The sequence below is a fragment of the Tamandua tetradactyla genome, chromosome 14, assembly GCF_023851605.1.
Source record: "Tamandua tetradactyla isolate mTamTet1 chromosome 14, mTamTet1.pri, whole genome shotgun sequence".
NCBI classification, from domain to species: domain Eukaryota; kingdom Metazoa; phylum Chordata; class Mammalia; order Pilosa; family Myrmecophagidae; genus Tamandua; species Tamandua tetradactyla.
The window spans coordinates 30103702-30121916 of NC_135340.1; positions in this window are offsets into that span (position 1 = coordinate 30103702).

Below are 18215 nucleotides of genomic sequence, written 5' to 3' on the forward strand. Positions count from 1 at the left end.
ATCTTTAGTAATATTCAGAATCACTAAGAACATTTTAAATTGTAAATGAGAATCTCTCTCTCTCTTTCACACACACACACACACAAACACACACACTATTACTACTACTACCACCACTACCACACAGGAAAAATAAAAGGGAAAAATATCCCAGTAGCAATCCATATGAAAATAAAAATTGAGATCCGAGTTTATGTGTCTTATCCGCCTGCCACATTTGCTCTGAAGCTGAGCCTCACCTCCTTCCCACCACCAACTGCCCTTGATCTTTCCTGCCTTATTAAACTCCAGAAAAAAAACATTGAGAGTTGTTTCTCTTTCTGACTTGCTTCCTTCCTCCTCATTCCTTCCTCTCCTACATCATCTGAGACTAGGCACAGAAACAACACTGCACTCTTCCCACAAATGGCCCCTGGAGATTACTTATGACCCCTGGTGGGTGATTCTCATTGTCTTCTAAACTCCCGGCCCCTCCAGCCCCAACAGCACCTTCACTGTATCCTGCTCATCATCTCCCTTGCAAGAAATAGAGGAAGGCCAATCTCCCAAGCTCAAGGTGAAGAGGGACAATAGAATATAGACCATAGCTCATAGTGGGAGCTGGGGAGAGTGGAGACGGCTGTATCACTCTAGTCTGAGAGCAGCAAGGATACCATATTGAATCTGGCCACAGAGCCACCTCAGGTCAGATTCAAAACTCCTATTGCTGGGCAGGCAATGGTGGTTCACAAGCAGAGTTCTAGTCTGCCATACCAGAGACCCGGGTTCAATTCCTGGTGCCTGCTCATGCAAAAAGAAAAAAAATCCTACTGTCTTCCTCACCAGAAACAAGCTACTTTCTCCAAGTGTATCACACAAGGAGAGGTCAGCATTAGGCCAGGCCTCTTAAAAAATATACTCTCCCAACTGACCTATGACGTTCTCCTATACTTACATCCTTTAGAAATCTAAAACTGGGATTAATAGAATCTAGACTAGATACCTTCCAATCCAAAAGACTAAGGGATAAACTCAGGGGAATTGTCTGGAGTCCTCATTTTAGAGGCGACCACGTGGATCTCCCCAAGGTATGTAGGAGAGATCCACCTCTAAGGCTTTCAGAACCTTTCTCCCAACTTCCCTTCCCAAATCTCAGAGTCCCTAACCTGCCTGGGGGCCCAAATGTTCTATAATGGAAAGTAAAAGAATACAAAATTCTACATGCTCTGTGGCTATGATTGTGCAAGTCTTCTCTGTGTTGGGTACAGCCTAAAAGGAGTTGATCAATATTAAGATGTCTGTTTTAGAAGGTTGATACTATGCTGGTTTTAACTATGTTTCTACAACAAGTGTCCTTAGATTATTTTTACAGATAGAAAATAGGAGCCCAAGACCTTTCTGAAGTGTCTCTTTAGGACACCAGAACCCAAATAGTTCTGGTTTTGCCCCATCCACTGCTCCACCTGTGCAGTGCAACAAGAGACCCTATCCAAGGGACTGCAGAACGTAAGTGTACATGATATAGCTCCCCAGGCTGAGCAACCCAGGATAATCCACATGGCAGGGTAGCACTCATTAAGGGAACTCTGGGGGTGGGGCCTGCATCAGTCGGTACTGTGCTTGCATCTTGTGGGGACCCCAGAGGAACTAGCTTCTTTCAACAAGGGCTTCTTAACCTTGGTACTATTGACATGGTGGGCTGGATAATCCTGTCGTGGGGGACTATCCCGGGCATTGTGGGATGGTTAGTAGCATCACTGGCCTTACCCACTAGATACCAGTAGCATCCCAACCTCTAGTGGTGACCACCAAAAATGTCTCCCGACATTGTAAATCTTGCCTGGGAGGGCAAAATCGCTCCCAGTTGAGAACTACTGGTCTAAACACATGATATGGAGAAGTTGATTGGTGACCAACACCAGGGGCCCTCTCAGGTAACACCTAGATATGAAAGGATCTACTGTCTGTGAGGTTTTGAATCAGAGATGCAGAGAAGATTGCCTCTCACTGCTGCAAAACAGACACTGGGAACAGGTTAGGGGAGTGACTGCATCACAAGATCTGCATGAGAATACCCCGCCACAAAGAGCTTCCCACTAACCAACAGCTCCCTGCTCAGCACGAACTCTTGCCACCTGAGGGACTGCCTAGAGAGAGAAAGCAGGGGGGACAGGGACATGAGAAAATGTAGGGAGATATCTTGTAAATCTTATAATAGCAGGCGGTTTCCTAGACCTTACACCCAAAGCAGGAGCACTGAAGAAAGAAAGAAAGAAATGGGAACTCCTCAAAATTAAACACATTTGTGCATCAAAGAATTTTGTCAAGAAAGTAAAAAGACAGCCTATACAACGGGAGACAATATTTGGAAACAACATATCAGATAAAGGGCTAGTATCCAGGAGACAGGTTGATAACACTCACCACTTCAGAGGGTGTGGTGGATCTCTTTGACCAGGTGAAACTATTTCTAGAAATTTTTCTTAGAGAAATATTTAAGGCTAAACACAAAAATGCATATATAAAGATTTTATCCCAGCATTTTCTTTTTAGTCAAGTGGAGTAAAGAGAAACCGGGAAAGAATAAACAAGGAGATCAATTTGTAACTGACTATGAAAAATCAATTGATATAGCTCATACCTTCAGAACAGCTATCTCAGCATTTTTAATGAAAGAAGTTGAAAGCCAAGCCATGCAACAAAATTTAAATGGTAAATTCATATGCTTCAATATTTTTACTTTATCAAAAATGCACTTTCAAAAGTAGTTAATGTTTAATGTGAGAAAATTTAATATAAGGTCACATTTTTATAGCACAATATTAAAGTCTCCATACAGTAGAATCTCAACTTTGTAATGATGTATTTTACGTATGCCCAAGAAAAATTGGAAGTAATTACAGTCAAAATAATTATGGTAGAGGAGAGTGCCAAGATGGCAGCTTAGCGAGGTGTGGGATTTAGTTTGTCCCCCAGAACAGCTACTAAATAATCAGGAACAGTACAGAACAACTCCTGGGGCCACGTCAGTGACCAGACACACAGCACGCCCCTGTCTGGACCAGCTGGACCAGCTGCAAGTCCCCCCAGAACCATGAGTTTCCCAAGCCATGGCAGCTGGTGCCCTACCCCACAGGCTGCTTCCTACGGGGGGAAGGAAAGAGACTTTACCAGCAGCAGGGGCTGAGCCCAACCAAATGCCAATTGTGGAAATAATTCACAAATTCTGCCTACTAAAAATAGGCTTCCAACTCAGCTGAACTGGTCAAAGCAGAGATTGCTGATTTTTGCCCCGGCACCAAAGGGACAGGGCTGATGGAAAAAGAAAAAAAGAAACAAAGATATTTTGGATCACATAGCACATAATACTTGAAAGGGCCTGGGCCCTGAAGGAAAGGAAGGGGCACACAGAATCTGAAGGTACACAAAGCAACATACCAACTTATGCTCTTGATTGGCAAACTTGAGGAAAGTGGGTCCTTCTCTGAGGATATTTCTCTTTCTTTTTTTTGTGACTGTGTTTCTGTCAAAGGCTGGACTGCCTTTGGATACAGCAGCAGGGCTTCTCAGGCTGCAACTGCCCCAGGCATAGGCAGAAACAAGCTCGTTTGAAAGCTTGTCTGGAGCCTGTGCTTCCCCCAGGAGAGAGGTGGGGCCCAGCTCAGGTGGAATCCCTCCCTCAAGGAATTCAGACCAGGGTTTGGAATTCAGAATCAAAGGTTTGGAAAATTGAAGCGATTAAAGCCAGGCTACAACCTCTCCCCTGTCTCCACCACGCCCCCAGTAGGGAGAGTCTGCTGAAGTTAAAGGTACCACATCAACTTATACTGGTGGGACCTCCAGACAGACAAGCACCACATATTGAGCAGGACAGGAAAAACACAGAGTCCAGAGACTTCACAAGAAAGTCTCTCAACCTGCTGGGTCTCACCCTCAGGGAATGACACAGGTGACACTTTCCTCCTGACAGGAGGTCAGTTTGTTTAGGAGCTAGGGTTAAAACAGACCTGCGGAATTAGTTGGGAGCAGCTGGCATCAGGGTGGTGGTGGCAGTAAACTGTGGAGATTGTAAACTGCTTTATGTTATCTGCTTTATGTAGAACAGTCAGGGAGGAAGAGAATGTTTGTTTACCCCAAACAGTTATCTTAAGTATGAAGGAAGAGAGCACTGAAAGATAAGCACTCTGTTCCCTCAGGAAATGCATGCATGCGTTTCGTCACCCTGCAGTACATAAGCAGGATCTGGTTAAGAATAAAGTTGTCTGTTCTCTGTTATTGCTGATTTTCAGACCCCCTGATCCCATCTCTTTCTCATCATACCTTTATATCCTTCAAGCTCCTGTCCATAGGAAGCAACGAATTTGGTCTGGGAAAATCTGGCTGGGGTCTATAATACCTAAGTAGACCCTCCTAAGGGTGGGGGTGGGGAAAGGCAACATACAGGCAGGGTAAGAAACAAGAAAAGAAGAACTGAAAACTTCTGCTCTGTTAAACAAAACTAATCGAGTGATCCAGAATAAGCTGAACTGGATGTCAAAGAACAGATAGACAAAGTCATCCAATAAGAAAATCCTAGGTAAAAGAAGTGAAAAGAATCTCCAGAATAAACTAATTAAGGTAATTAAATGCCTAGACACCAGGAAAAAATAACGAATCACACTAGGAAAATTGAAGATATGGTCCAGTCAAAGGAAAAAACCAGCAATTCAAATGAGATACAAGAGTTGAAACAATTAATGCAGAATGTTCAAACAGACATGGAAAACCTCAACAAAAATCAAATCAACGAATTGAGTGAGGCTATAAAGAAGGCAAGGAGTGAAAAAAAGAAGAAATCAAAATCTGTAAAAACAAATCACAGAACTTATGGGAATGAAAGGCACAGTGGAAGAAATGAAAAAAACAATGGAAACCTACAATGTCAGATTTCAAGAGGCAGAACATAGAATTAGTAAACTGCAGGATGGAACATCTGAAATCCATCAAGCAAAAGAAAATATAGGTAAAAGAATGGAAAAATATGGGCAGGGACTCAGGGAATCAAATGACAACATGAAGCGCACAAATATACATGTTGTGGGTGTCCCAGAAGGAGAAGAGAAGGGAAAAGGAGGAGAAAAATTAATGGAGGAAATTAACATTGAAAACTTCCCAACTCTTAGGAGAGACTTAAAATTGCAGATCCAAGAACTGCAGCATACCTCAAAGAGAATAAATCCAAACAGACATACTCCAAGACACTTACTAATCAGAATGTCAGATGGTAAAGAGAAAGAGAGAATCTTGAAAGTAGCAAGAGAAAAGCAATTCATCACATACAAGGGAAGCCCAATAAGACTATGCATAGATTTCTCAGCGGAAATCATGGAGGCAAGAAGATAGTGGGATGATATGTTTAAATTACTAAAACAGAAAAACTGCCAACCAAGAATTCTGTATCCAGCCAAACTGCCATTCAAAAATAAGGAAGAAATTAAAACATTTTGAGACAAAAAAATCACTGAGAGAATTTGTGACCAAGAGACTTGCTCTGCAAGAAATACTAAAGGGAGCACTAGAGGCAGATACGAAAGACAGGAGAGAGAGGTGTGGAGAAGAGTGTAGAAACGAAGACTATCAGTAAAGGTAAAAAGAAGAAAAATTAGACATGACATAGAAAATCAAAAAGGCAAAATGGCAGAAGAAAGGACTATTCATACAGTAGTAACACTAAAAGTTAATGAATTAAACTCTCCAATCAAAAGATATAAACTGGCAGAATGGATTAAAAAACAGGACTCATCTATATGTGTTTCTACAGGAAACACATCTTAGACCCAAGGATAAACATAAGTTGAAAGTGAAAGATTGAGAAAAGATATTTCATGCAAATAACAATCAGAAAAGTGCAGGAGCAGCTATACTAATATCCAACAAATTAGACTTCAAATGTAAAACAGTTAAAAGAGACAAAGAAGACTTCCGGAGAAGATGGCGGCTTAGTAAGACACACGGGTCTTAGTTTCTCCTCCAGAACAGCTACTAGGGAAGTAGAAACAGTAGAGAACAGCTCCTGGAGCCATGGCAGAGACCAAGAAGACAGAGTACCCCATTCTGGAATGGCTGACTGGCTGGGAGAACCCGCTGCGGTGAGATCACCAAGGGGCGCGCGTTTCCCCGGGCTGGGACAGCAGGCGGCCAGAGTCCCTCCCTCCCTCCTTCCCGGGCCAGCTGGGAGAATTGGACAGGTGATCCCTTCAAGCCGCGGCGGCTGGCGCCCCCCCCATGCGCAGCCACCCAGAGCACCTGGGAGAATTGGATCGGAGATCCCCCAAGCCATGGAGACCGGCGACCGGGGTCCTTTCCAAACACGTGGCTTCCCGGTCCGGCTGGGAACGGTGGATAGGCACTCCCCCAAGCCGCGGTGGCTGGCGCCCCCCCGCCATGCTTGGCACCCCGGACCGGCTGGGAAATTTGGACAGGCACTCCCCCAAGCCGCAGAGGCTGGCGACCCTCCCCATGCACGGATTCCTGGGCCAGCTGGGAGATTCAGATTGGCACTCCCCCAAGCCGCTTCGGCTGGCGGCCCTCCCCTACAGCGAGAGTTTTCCAAAGTTAAAGGAGCCACAGCATCTTTTACTGGTGGGACCCGCAGACAGACAAGTGCCACGAGCGCCACCTACTGGGCAGGATAAGAAAAACAGAGCCCAGAGATTTCACAGAAAAATCTTTCAACCTGCTGGGTCCCACACCCAGGGAAATCTGATTAAATGCCCAGATGCCAGCAGAAGATAATGGATCACGCTCAGAAAATTGAAGATATGGTCCAGTCAAAGGAACAAACCAATAGTTCAAATGAGATACAGGAGCTGAGACAACTAATGCTGAATATACGAACAGAAATGGAAAACCTCTTCAAAAATCAAATCAATAAATTGAGGGAGAACATGAAGAAGACATGGGCTGAACAAAAAGAAGAAATAGAAAGACTGAAAAAACAAATCACAGAACTTATGGGAGTGAAGGACAAAGTAGAAAAGATGGAAAAAACAATGGATACCTACAATGGTAGATATAAAGAGACAGAAGCTAGAATTAGTGAATGGGAGGATGGAACATCTGAATTCCAAAAAGAAACAGAAACTATAGGGAAAAGAATGGAAAAATTTGAACAGGGGATCAGAGAACTGAAGGACAATATGAAGCTCACAAATATACTTGTTGTGGGTGTCCCAGAAGGAAAAGAGAAGGTAAAAGGAGGAGAAAAACTAATGGAAGAAATTATCAATGAAAATTTCCCAACTCTTATGAAAGACCTAAAATTACAGATCCAAGAAGTGCAGCGCACCCCAAAGAGAATAGACCCAAATAGGCGTACTCCAAGACACTTACTAGTTAGAATGTCAGAGGTCAAAGAGAAAGAGAGGATTTTGAAAGCAGCAAGCGAAAAACAATCCATCACATACAAGGGAAACCCAATAAGACTGTGTAGATTTCTCAGCAGAAACCATGGAAGCCAGAAGACAGTGGGATGATATATTTAAATTACTAAAAGAGAAAAACTGCCAACCAAGACTCCTATATCCAGCAAAACTGTCCTTCAAAAATGAGGGAGAAATTAAAACATTCTCAGACAAAAAGTCACTGAGAGAATTTGTGACCAAGGGACCAGCTCTGCAAGAAATACTAAAGGGAGCACTAGAGTCAGATATGAAAAGACAGAAGAGAGAGGTATGGAGAAGAGTGTAGAAAGAAGGAAAGTCAGATATGATATATATAATACAAAAGGCAAAATGGTAGAGGAAAATATTATCCAAACAGTAATAACACTAAATGTTAATGGACTGAATTCCCCAATCAAAAGACACAGATTGGCAGAATGGATTAAAAAACAGGATCCTTCTATATGCTGTCTACAAGAAACACATCTTAGACCCAAAAATAAACATAAGTTGAAAGTGAAAGGTTGGGAAAAGATATTTCATGCAAATAACAACCAGAAAAGAGCAGGAGTAGCTATACTAATATCCAACAAATTAGACTTCAAATGTAAAAGAGACAAAGAAGGACACTATCTACAAATAAAAGGAACAATTAAACAAGAAGATACAACAATCATAAATATTTATGCGCCGAACCAGAATGCCCCAAAATATGTGAGGAATACGTTGCAAACACTGAAAAGGGAAATAGACACATATACCATAATAGTTGGAGACTTCAATTCACCACTCTCATCAATGGACAGAACATCTAGACAGAGTATTAATAAAGAAATAGAGAATTTGAATATTGCTATGAATGAGCTAGACATAACAGACATTTATAGGACATTACATCCCACAACAGCAGGATACACCTTTTTCTCAAGTGCTCACGGATCATTCTAAAAGATAGACCATATGCTGGGTCACAAAGCAAGTCTTAACAAATTTAAAAAGATTGAAATCATACACAACACTTTCTCGGATCATAAAGGAATGAAGTTGGAAATCAATAATAGGTGGAGTGCCAGAAAATTCACAAATATGTGGAGGCTCAACAACACACTCTTAAACAACGAGTGGGTCAAGGAAGAAATAGCAAGAGAAATTAGTAAATACCTTGAGACGAATGAAAATGAAAACACAACATATCAAAACCTATGGGACGCAGCAAAGGCAGTGCTAAGAGGGAAATTTATTGCCCTAAATGCCTATATCAGAAAAGAAGAAAAGGCAAAAATGCAGGAATTAACTGTCCACTTGGAAGAACTGGAGAAAGAACAGGAAACTAACCCCAAAGCAAGCAAAAGGAAAGAAATAACAAAGATTAGAGCAGAAATAAATGAAATTGAAAACATGAAAACAATAGAGAAAATCAATGAGACCAGAAGTTGGCTCTATGAGAAAATCAGTAAGATTGATGGGCCCTTAGCAAGATTGGCAAAAAGAAGAAGAGAGAGGATGCAAATGAATAAGATCAGAACTGGAAGAGGAGACATAACTACTGACCTCACAGAAATAAAGGAGGTAATAACAGGATACTATGAACAACTTTATACTAACAAACACAACAATTTAGATGAAATGGACGGGTTCCTGGAAAGACATGAACAACCAACTTTGACTCAAGAAGAAATAGATGACCTCAACAAACCAATCACAAGTAAAGAAATTGAATCAGTCATTCAAAAGCTTCCCAAAAAGAAAAGTCCAGGACCAGACGGCTTCACATGTGAATTCTACCAAACATTCCAGAAAGAATTAGTACCAACTCTTCTCAAACTCTTCAAAAAAATCAAAGCGGAGGGAAAGCTACCTAATTCATTCTATGAAGCCAACATCACCCTCATACCAAAACCAGGCAAAGATATTACAAAAAAAGAAAACTACAGACCAATCTCTCTAATGAGTATAGATGCAAAAATCCTCAATAAAATTCTAGCAAATGGAATCCAGCAACACATTAAAAAAATTATACATCATGACCAAGTAGGAATCATCCCAGGTATGCAAGGATGGTTCAACATAAGAAAATCAATTAATGTAATACACCATATCAACAAATCAAAGCAGAAAAAATCACATGATCATCTCAATTGATGCAGAGAAGGCATTTGACAAGATTCAACATCCTTTCCTGTTGAAAACACTTCAAAAGATAGGAATACAAGGGAACTTCCTTAAAATGATAGAGGGAATATATGAAAAACCCACAGCTAATATCATCCTCAATGGGGAAAAATTGAAAACTTTCCCCCTAAGATCAGGAACAAGTAAGGATGTCCATTATCACCACTATTATTCAACATCATGTTGGAGGTTCTAGCCAGAGCAATTAGACAAGAAAAAGAAATACAAGTCATCAAAATTGGAAAGGAAAAAGTAAAACTATCACTGTTTGCAGACGACATGATATTATACGTCAAAAACCCGGAAAAATCCACAACAAAACTACTAGAGCTAATAAATGAGTACAGCAAAGTAGCAGGTTACAAGATCAACACTCAAAAATCTGTAGCATTTCTATACACTAGCAATGAACAAGCTGAGGGGGAAATCAAGAAACGAATCCCATTTACAACTGCAACTAAAAGAATAAAATACGTAGGAATAAGTTTAACTAAAGAGACAAAAAACCTATATAAAGAAAACTACAAAAAACTGTTTAAAAAAATCACAGAAGACCTAAATAGATGGAAGGGCATACCGTGTTCATGGATTGGAAGACTAAATATAGTTAAGATGTCAATCCTACCTAAATTGATTTACAGATTCAATGCAATACCAATCAAAATCCCAACAACTTATTTTTCAGAATTAGAAAAACCAATAAGCAAATTTATCTGGAAGGGCAGGGTGACCCGAATTGCTAAAAGTATCTTGAAGAAAAAAAAACGGAGCTGGGGGTCTCACACTGCCGGACTTTAAGGCATATTATGACGCCACAGTGGTCAAAACAGCATGGTATTGGCATAAAGATAGATATATCGACCAATGGAAGCGAATAGAGTGCTCAGATATAGACCCTCTCATCTATGGACATTTGATCTTTGATAAGGCAGTCAAGCCAACTCACCTGGGACAGAACAGTCTCTTCAATAAATGGTGCCTAGAGAACTGGATATCCATATGTAAAAGAATGAAAGAAGACCCGCATCTCACACCTTATACAAAATTAACTCAAAATGGATCAAAGATCTAAACATTAGGTCTAAGACCATAAAACAGTTAGAGGAAAATGTAGGGAGATATCTTATGAAACTCACAATTGGAGGCGGTTTTATGGACCTTAAACCTAAAGCAAGAGCACTGAAGAAGGAAATAAATAAATGGGAGCTCCTCAAAATTAAACACTTTTGTGCATCAAAGAACTTCATCAAGAAAGTAGAAAGACAGCCTACACAATGGGAGATAATATTTGGAAATGACATATCACATAAAGGTCTAGTATCCAGAATTTATAAAGAGATTGTTCAACTCAACAACAAAAAGACAGCCAACCCAATTACAAAATGGGAAAAAGACTTGAACAGACACCTACCAGAAGAGGAAATACAAATAGCCAAAAGGCACATGAAAAGATGCTCAATGTCCCTGGCCATTAGAGAAATGCAAATCAAAACCACAATGAGATATCATCTCACACCCACCAGAATGGCCATTATCAACAAAACAGAAAATGACAAGTGCTGGAGAGGATGCGGAGAAAGAGGCACACTTATCCACTGTTGGTGGGAATGTCAAATGATGCAACCACTGTGGAAGGCAGTTTGGCGGTTCCTCAAAAAGCTGAATATAGAATTGCCATATGACCCAGCAATACCATTGCTGGGTATCTACTCAAAGGACTTAAGGGCAAAGACACAAACGGACATTTGCACACCAATGTTTATAGCAGCGTTATTTACAATTGCAAAGAGATGGAAACAGCCAAAATGTCCATCAACAGAAGAATGGCTAAATAAACTGTGGTATATACGTACGATGGAATATTATGCAGCTTTAAGACAAGATAAACTTATGAGGCATGTAATAACATGGATGGATCTAGAGAATATTATGCTGAGTGAGTCCAGCCAAAAACTAAAGGACAAATACTGTATGGTCCCACTGATGTGAACGGACATTTGAGAATAAACTTGAAATATGTCATTGGTAACAGAGTCCAGCAGGAGTTAGAAACAGGGTAAGATAATGGGTAATTGGAGCGGAAGGGATACAGACTGTGCAACAGGACTAGATACAAAAACTCAAAAATTGACAGCACAATAATACCTAATTGTAAAGTAATCATGTTAAAACACTGAATGAAGCTGCATCTGAGCTATAGGGTTTTTTTGTTGTTGCTTTTTACTATCATTACTACTTTTATTTCTTTTCTCTATATTAACATTTTATATCTTTTTCTGTTGTGTTGCTAGTTCCTCTAAACCGATGCAAATGTACTAAGAAACGATGATCATGCATCTATGTGATGATGTTAAGAATTACTGAGTGCATATGTAGAACGGTATGATTTCTAAATGTTGTGTTAATTTCTTTTTTTTATTTTTATTTTATTTTCTTTTTTTCTTTCTTTCCGTTAATAAAAAAAATAAAAAAAACAAATAAAAAAGAAGGAATATCAGTCAAAAAAAAATTAAAGAAAGAAAGTAGAAAGACAACCTACACAAAGGGAGACAATATTTGGAAACGACATATCAGATAAAGGTCTAGTATCCAGAATTTATAAAGAGATTGTTCAACTCAACAACAAAAAGACAGCCAACCCAATTACAAAATGGGAAAAAGACCTGAACAGACACCTCTCAGAAGAGGAAATACAAATGCCAAAAGGCACATGAAGAGATGCTCAATGTCCCTGGCCATTAGAGGAATACAAATCAAAACCACAATGAGATATCATCTCACACCCACCAGAATGGCCATTATCAACAAAACAGAAAATGACAAGTGCTGGAGAGGATGCGGAGAAAGAGGCACACTTATCCACTATTGGTGGGAATGTCAAATGGTGCAACCACTGTGGAAGGCAATTTGGCGATTCCTCAAAAAACTGAATATAGAATTGCCATACGACCCAGCAATACCATTGCTAGGTATCTACTCAAAGGACTTAAGGGCAAAGACACAAACAGACATTTGCACACCAATGTTTATAGCAGCATTATTTACAATTGCAAAGAGATGGAAACAGCCAAAATGTCCATCAACAGACGAGTGGCTAAACAAACTGTGGTATATACATACGATGGAAAATTATGCAGCTTTAAGACAGAATAAACTTATGAAGCATGTAATAACATGGATGGACCTAGAGAACATTATGCTGAGTGAGTCTAGCCAAAAACTAAAGGACAAATACTGTATGGCCCCACTGATGTGAACCAACATTCGAGAATAAACTTGGAATATGTCATTGGTAACAGAGTCCAGCAGGAGTTAGAAACAGGGTAAGATAATGGGTAATTGGAGTGGAAGGGATACAGACTGTGCAATAGGACTAGATACAAAAACTCAAAAATGGACAGCACAATAATACCTAATTGTAATGAAATTATGTTAAAACACTGAATGAAGCTGCATCTGAGCTGTAGGTTTTTTTGTTTGTTTGTTTGTTTGTTTGTGTCTTTTGTTTTTTTTCTTTTTCCTTTTCCTTCTTTTTTTATTATTATTATTATTTTTATTTTTTTCTCTATATTAACATTCTATATCTTTTTCTGTTGTTTTGCTAGTTCTTTTCCTAAATCGATGCAAATGTACTAAGAAATGATGACCATGCATCTATGTGATGATGTTAAGAATTACTGATTGCATATGTAGAATGGAATGATTTCTAAATGTTGTTTTAATTTCTGTTTTTTCTTTCATTAATAAAAAAGAGAGACAAAGAAGGACACTATGTATTAATAAAATGAACAATTCAACAAGAAGACATAACAATCATAAATATTTATACACTGAGCCAGAATGTTCCAAGATACATGAGGCAAACACTGAAAAGAGAAATAGACATATCTACCATAATAGTTGGAGATGTCAATTCCCCACTCTTATCAATGGAGAGAACATCTAGACAGAGGATCAATAAAGAAACACAGAATTTAAATAATACAATAAATGAGCTAGACTTGACAGACATTTATAGAACATTACACCACACAACAGCAGGGTACACCTTTTTCTCAAGTGCTCATGGATCATTTTCAAAGATAGATCATATGCTGGGTCACGAAGCAAGTCTCCATAAATATAAAAATATTGAAATCTTAAAAAACACTTTCTCAGATCATAAAGGAATGAAGCTGGAAATCAATAATAGGCAGAGGGCCAAAAAATTCACAAATATGGGGGGGCTCAACAACACACTCTTAAACAACCAGTGGGTCAAGGAAGAAATTACAAGAGAAATCAGTAAATATCTCAAGGCAAATGAAAATGAAAACACAACATATCAAAATTTATGAGATGCAGAAAAAGCAGTGCTAAGAGGGAAATTTATTGCCCTAAATGCCTTTATCAGAAAAGAAGAAAAGGCAAAAATGTAGGAATTAACTGTCCACTTGGAAGAACTGGAGAAAGAACAGCAAACTAATCCCAAAGCAAGCAAAAGGAAAGAAATAACAAAGATTACAGCAGAAATAAATGAAATTGAGAACATGAAAACAATTGAGAAAATCAATAAAACCAGCAGCTGGGTCGATGAGAAAATCAATAAGGTTGATGAACCCTTAGCAAGATTGACAAAAAGAAGAAGAAAGAGGATACAAATAAATAAGATCAGAAATGGAAGAGGAGACATAACCACTGACCCCACAGAAATAAAGGAAGTAATGACAGGATACTATGAACAACTTTATGCTAATAAATACAACAATGTAGATGAAATGAACAACTTCCTAGAAAGGCATGTCAACCAACTTTGACTCGAGAAGAAATAGACGACCTCAACAAACCAATCAGAAGTACAGAAATTGAATCTGTCATTAAGAAGCTCCCCCAAAAGAAAACTCGAGATCCAGATGGCTCCACAAGTGAATTCTACCAAACATTCAAGAAAGAATTAGTACCAATCCTGCTCAAACTCTTCAAAAAAATGAAAGTGGAGGGAAAGCTACCTAACTCATTCTGCGAAGCCAACATCACCCTCATACCAAAACCAGACAAAGAAATCACAAAAAAAGAAAACTATAGACCAATCTCTCTAATGAATAGAGATACGAAAATCCTCAAAAAATTTTAGCGAATCGAATCCAGCAGCACATCAAAAGAATTATACACCATGACCAAGTACGATTCATCCCAGGTATGCAAAGATGGTTCAACATAAGAAAATCAATTAATGTAATACACTATATCAATAAATCAAAGCAGAAAAATCACATGATCATCTCGATTGATGCAGAAAACGGATTTGACAAAATTCAACATTCTTTCCTGTTGAAAACACTTCAAAGGATAGAAATAGAAGGGAACATCCTCAACATGACAAATGGAATATATGAAAAACCCACAGCTAGCATCATCCTCAATGGGGAAAAACCGAAAACTTTTATCCTAAGATCAGGAATAAGACAAGGATGTCCACTATCACCACTGTTATTCAACATTGTGTTGGAAGTTCTAGCCAGAGCAATTAGACAAGAAAAAGAAATACAAGGCATCAAAATTGGAAAGGAAGAAGTAAAACTCTCACTGTTTGAAGACGATATGATACTATATGTTGAAAATCCTGAAAAATCCACAGCAAAACTACTAGAGCTAATAAACGAGTACAGCAAAGTGGCAGGGTGCAAGATCAACACTCAAAAATCTGTAGTGTTTCTATACACTAGTAATGAGCAATCTGAGGGGGAAATCAAGAAAAAGGTTCCATTTACAATTGTAACCAAAAGAATAAAATATTTAGGAATAAATTTAACTAAAGAGACAAAAGACCTATGCAAAGAAAACTACAAGAAATTGTTAAAAAGAAATCACAGAAGACCTAAATAAATGGAAGGGCATACCATGTGCATGGATTAGAAGACAAAATATAGTTAAGAGGTCCATCCTACCTAAATCGATTTACAAATTCAATGCAATACCAATTAAAATCCAAAAACTTACTTTTCAGAAATAGAAAAAACAATAAGCAAATTTATCTGGAAGGGAAGGGTGCCGTGAATAGCTAAAAGTATCCTGAGAAAAAAAGGTGAAGCCAGAGGTCTCACTCTACCTGACATTAAGGCATATTATGAAGCTACAGTGGTCAAAACAGCATGGTACTGACATAAAGATTGATATACTGACCAATGGAACAGAATAGAGTATTCAGATATAGACCCTTTTGTCTATGGACAATTCATCTTTGATAAGGCAGTCAAGCCAACTTACCTGGGTCAGAACAGTCTCTTTAATAAATGGTGCCTAGAGAACTGGATATCCATACGCAAAAGAATGAAAGAGGATACATATTTCACACCCTATACAAAAATTAACTCAAAATGAATCAAAGATCTAAACATTAGATCTAAGACCATAAAACTGTTAGAAGAAAATGTAGGGAGATATCTTACAAATTTTATAATAGGAGGTGGTTTCCTAGACCTTACACCCAAAACAGGAGCACTGAAGAAAGAAAAAAAGAAATGGGAACTCCTCAAAATTAAACACTTTTGTGCATTAAAGAACTTTGTCAAGAAAGTGAAAAGACAGCCTACACAATGGGAGACAATATTTGGAAACGATATATCAGATAAAGGGCTAGTATCCAGAATATATAAAGAGATTGTTCAACTCAACAACAAAAAGACAGACAACCCAATTACAAAATGGGTAAAACACTTGAACAGACACTCCTCAGAAGAGGAAACACAAATGGCCAAAAGAAACATGAAAAGATGCTCAACTCCTGGCTATTAGAGAAATGCAAATCAAAACCACAATGAGATAATATCTCACACCCACCAGGATGGCCATTATCAATAAAACAGAAAATGACAAGTGCTGGAAAGAATGTGGAGAAAGAGGCACACTTATCCATTGTTGGTGGGAATGTCAAATGGTACAACCACTGTGGAAGGCAGTTTGACAGTTCCTCAGGAAGCTAAATATAGAATTGCCATATGACCCGGCAATTCCATTGTTTGACAGTGGTCAAAAGAGCATGGTACTGGCATAAAGATAGATATACTGAAGGTATCTTTTCGGAGGACATGAGGGCAAGGACACAAGAGGACATTTGTACACCAATGTTTATAGCAGCATTATTTACAATTGCCAAGAGATGGAAACAGCCAAAATGTCCATCAGCAGACAAGTGGCTAAACAAACTGTGGTATATACATATGATGAGATATTTTGCAGCCGCAAGACAGAATAAAGTTTTGAAGTATGTAACAACATGGCTGGACCTTAAGGACATTATACTGAGTGAAATTAGCCAGAAACATAAGGACAAATACTGTATGGTCTCACTGATGTGAATTGACTTTAGTGAATAAACTTGGAGAATTTCACTGGTAACAGAGACCACCAGAAGATAGAAATAGGGTAAGATATTGTATAATTGGAGCTGAAGAGATACATATTGTGCCACAGGACTGATTGCAAAAACTCAGAAATGGATAGCACAATACTACCTAACTGTAATACAATTATGTTAAAAAACTGAATGAAGCTGAATGTGAGAATGGCAGAGGGAGGAGGGCTGGGGGCACAAATGAAATCAGAAAGAAAGATAGATGATAAAGACTGAAAAAGTATAATCTAGGAATGCCTAGAGTGTATAATGATAGTTACTAAATGTACACATTTAAAACATGTTTTTGCATGAGGAAGAACATAGGAACGTCATTACCGCAGGGTGTTGAAAATTGGCAGTAATTAATATTTTAAAATTTTAGTTTATATGTGAGACTAAAGAAAAAAATGATTATTTGGTACAAAATTTATATTTTGACTAGTGCATTTCCTAATACAACTTATGTAGACAGCTTAATTGAACACCATAAGTACATGGAACCTTGAGTAGGGCATGAGATTTTGTTGGTTTGTCCAGAATGATGTCCCGATAAATCCCAGAGTTTTTTGAACGGTGAATAAAAAAGTATTTGCAGGCGGGCCACGGTGGCTCAGCAGGCAAGAATGCTTGCCTGCAATGCCAGATGACCCAGGTTAGATTCCCGGTGCCTGTCCATGTGAAAAAAGTATTTGCAAAGTCCCCTTTGGGGAATGGTGAGAAAGGGGGAAAATTCAACTTCCCCAAGTTGAATTCTTGATATTCTCACAAGCAGTGGGGACAACCAAAGCAATAGGCTGAACCTCCAATCTTGGGATTTGTTCATATGAAACTTAACCCCACAAAGGATAGGTCAAGCCTACTTAAAATTAGGACTAAGAGTCACCCCCAAGCGAACCTCTTTTGTTGCTCAGATGTGGCCTCTCTCTCCAGCCAACACAACAAGCAGGCTCGCTGCCCTCCGCCTGACTACGTGAGACATGACTTCCAGGGGTGTGGACATTCCTGGCAACATAGGACAGAAATCCTACAGTGAGCTGAGACTCAGCATCAAGGGATTGAGAAAACCTTCTTGACCAAAAGGGGAAAGAATGAAATGAGACAAAATAAAGTGTCAATGGCTGAGAGATTTCAAACAGAGTCGAGAGGTTATCCTGGAGGTTATTCTTATGTATTAAGTAGACATTCCCATGTTATTCAAGATGTAATAGAGAGGCTGGAGGGAACTGCCTGAAAATGTAGATCTGTGTTCCAGTAGCCATGCTTCTTGA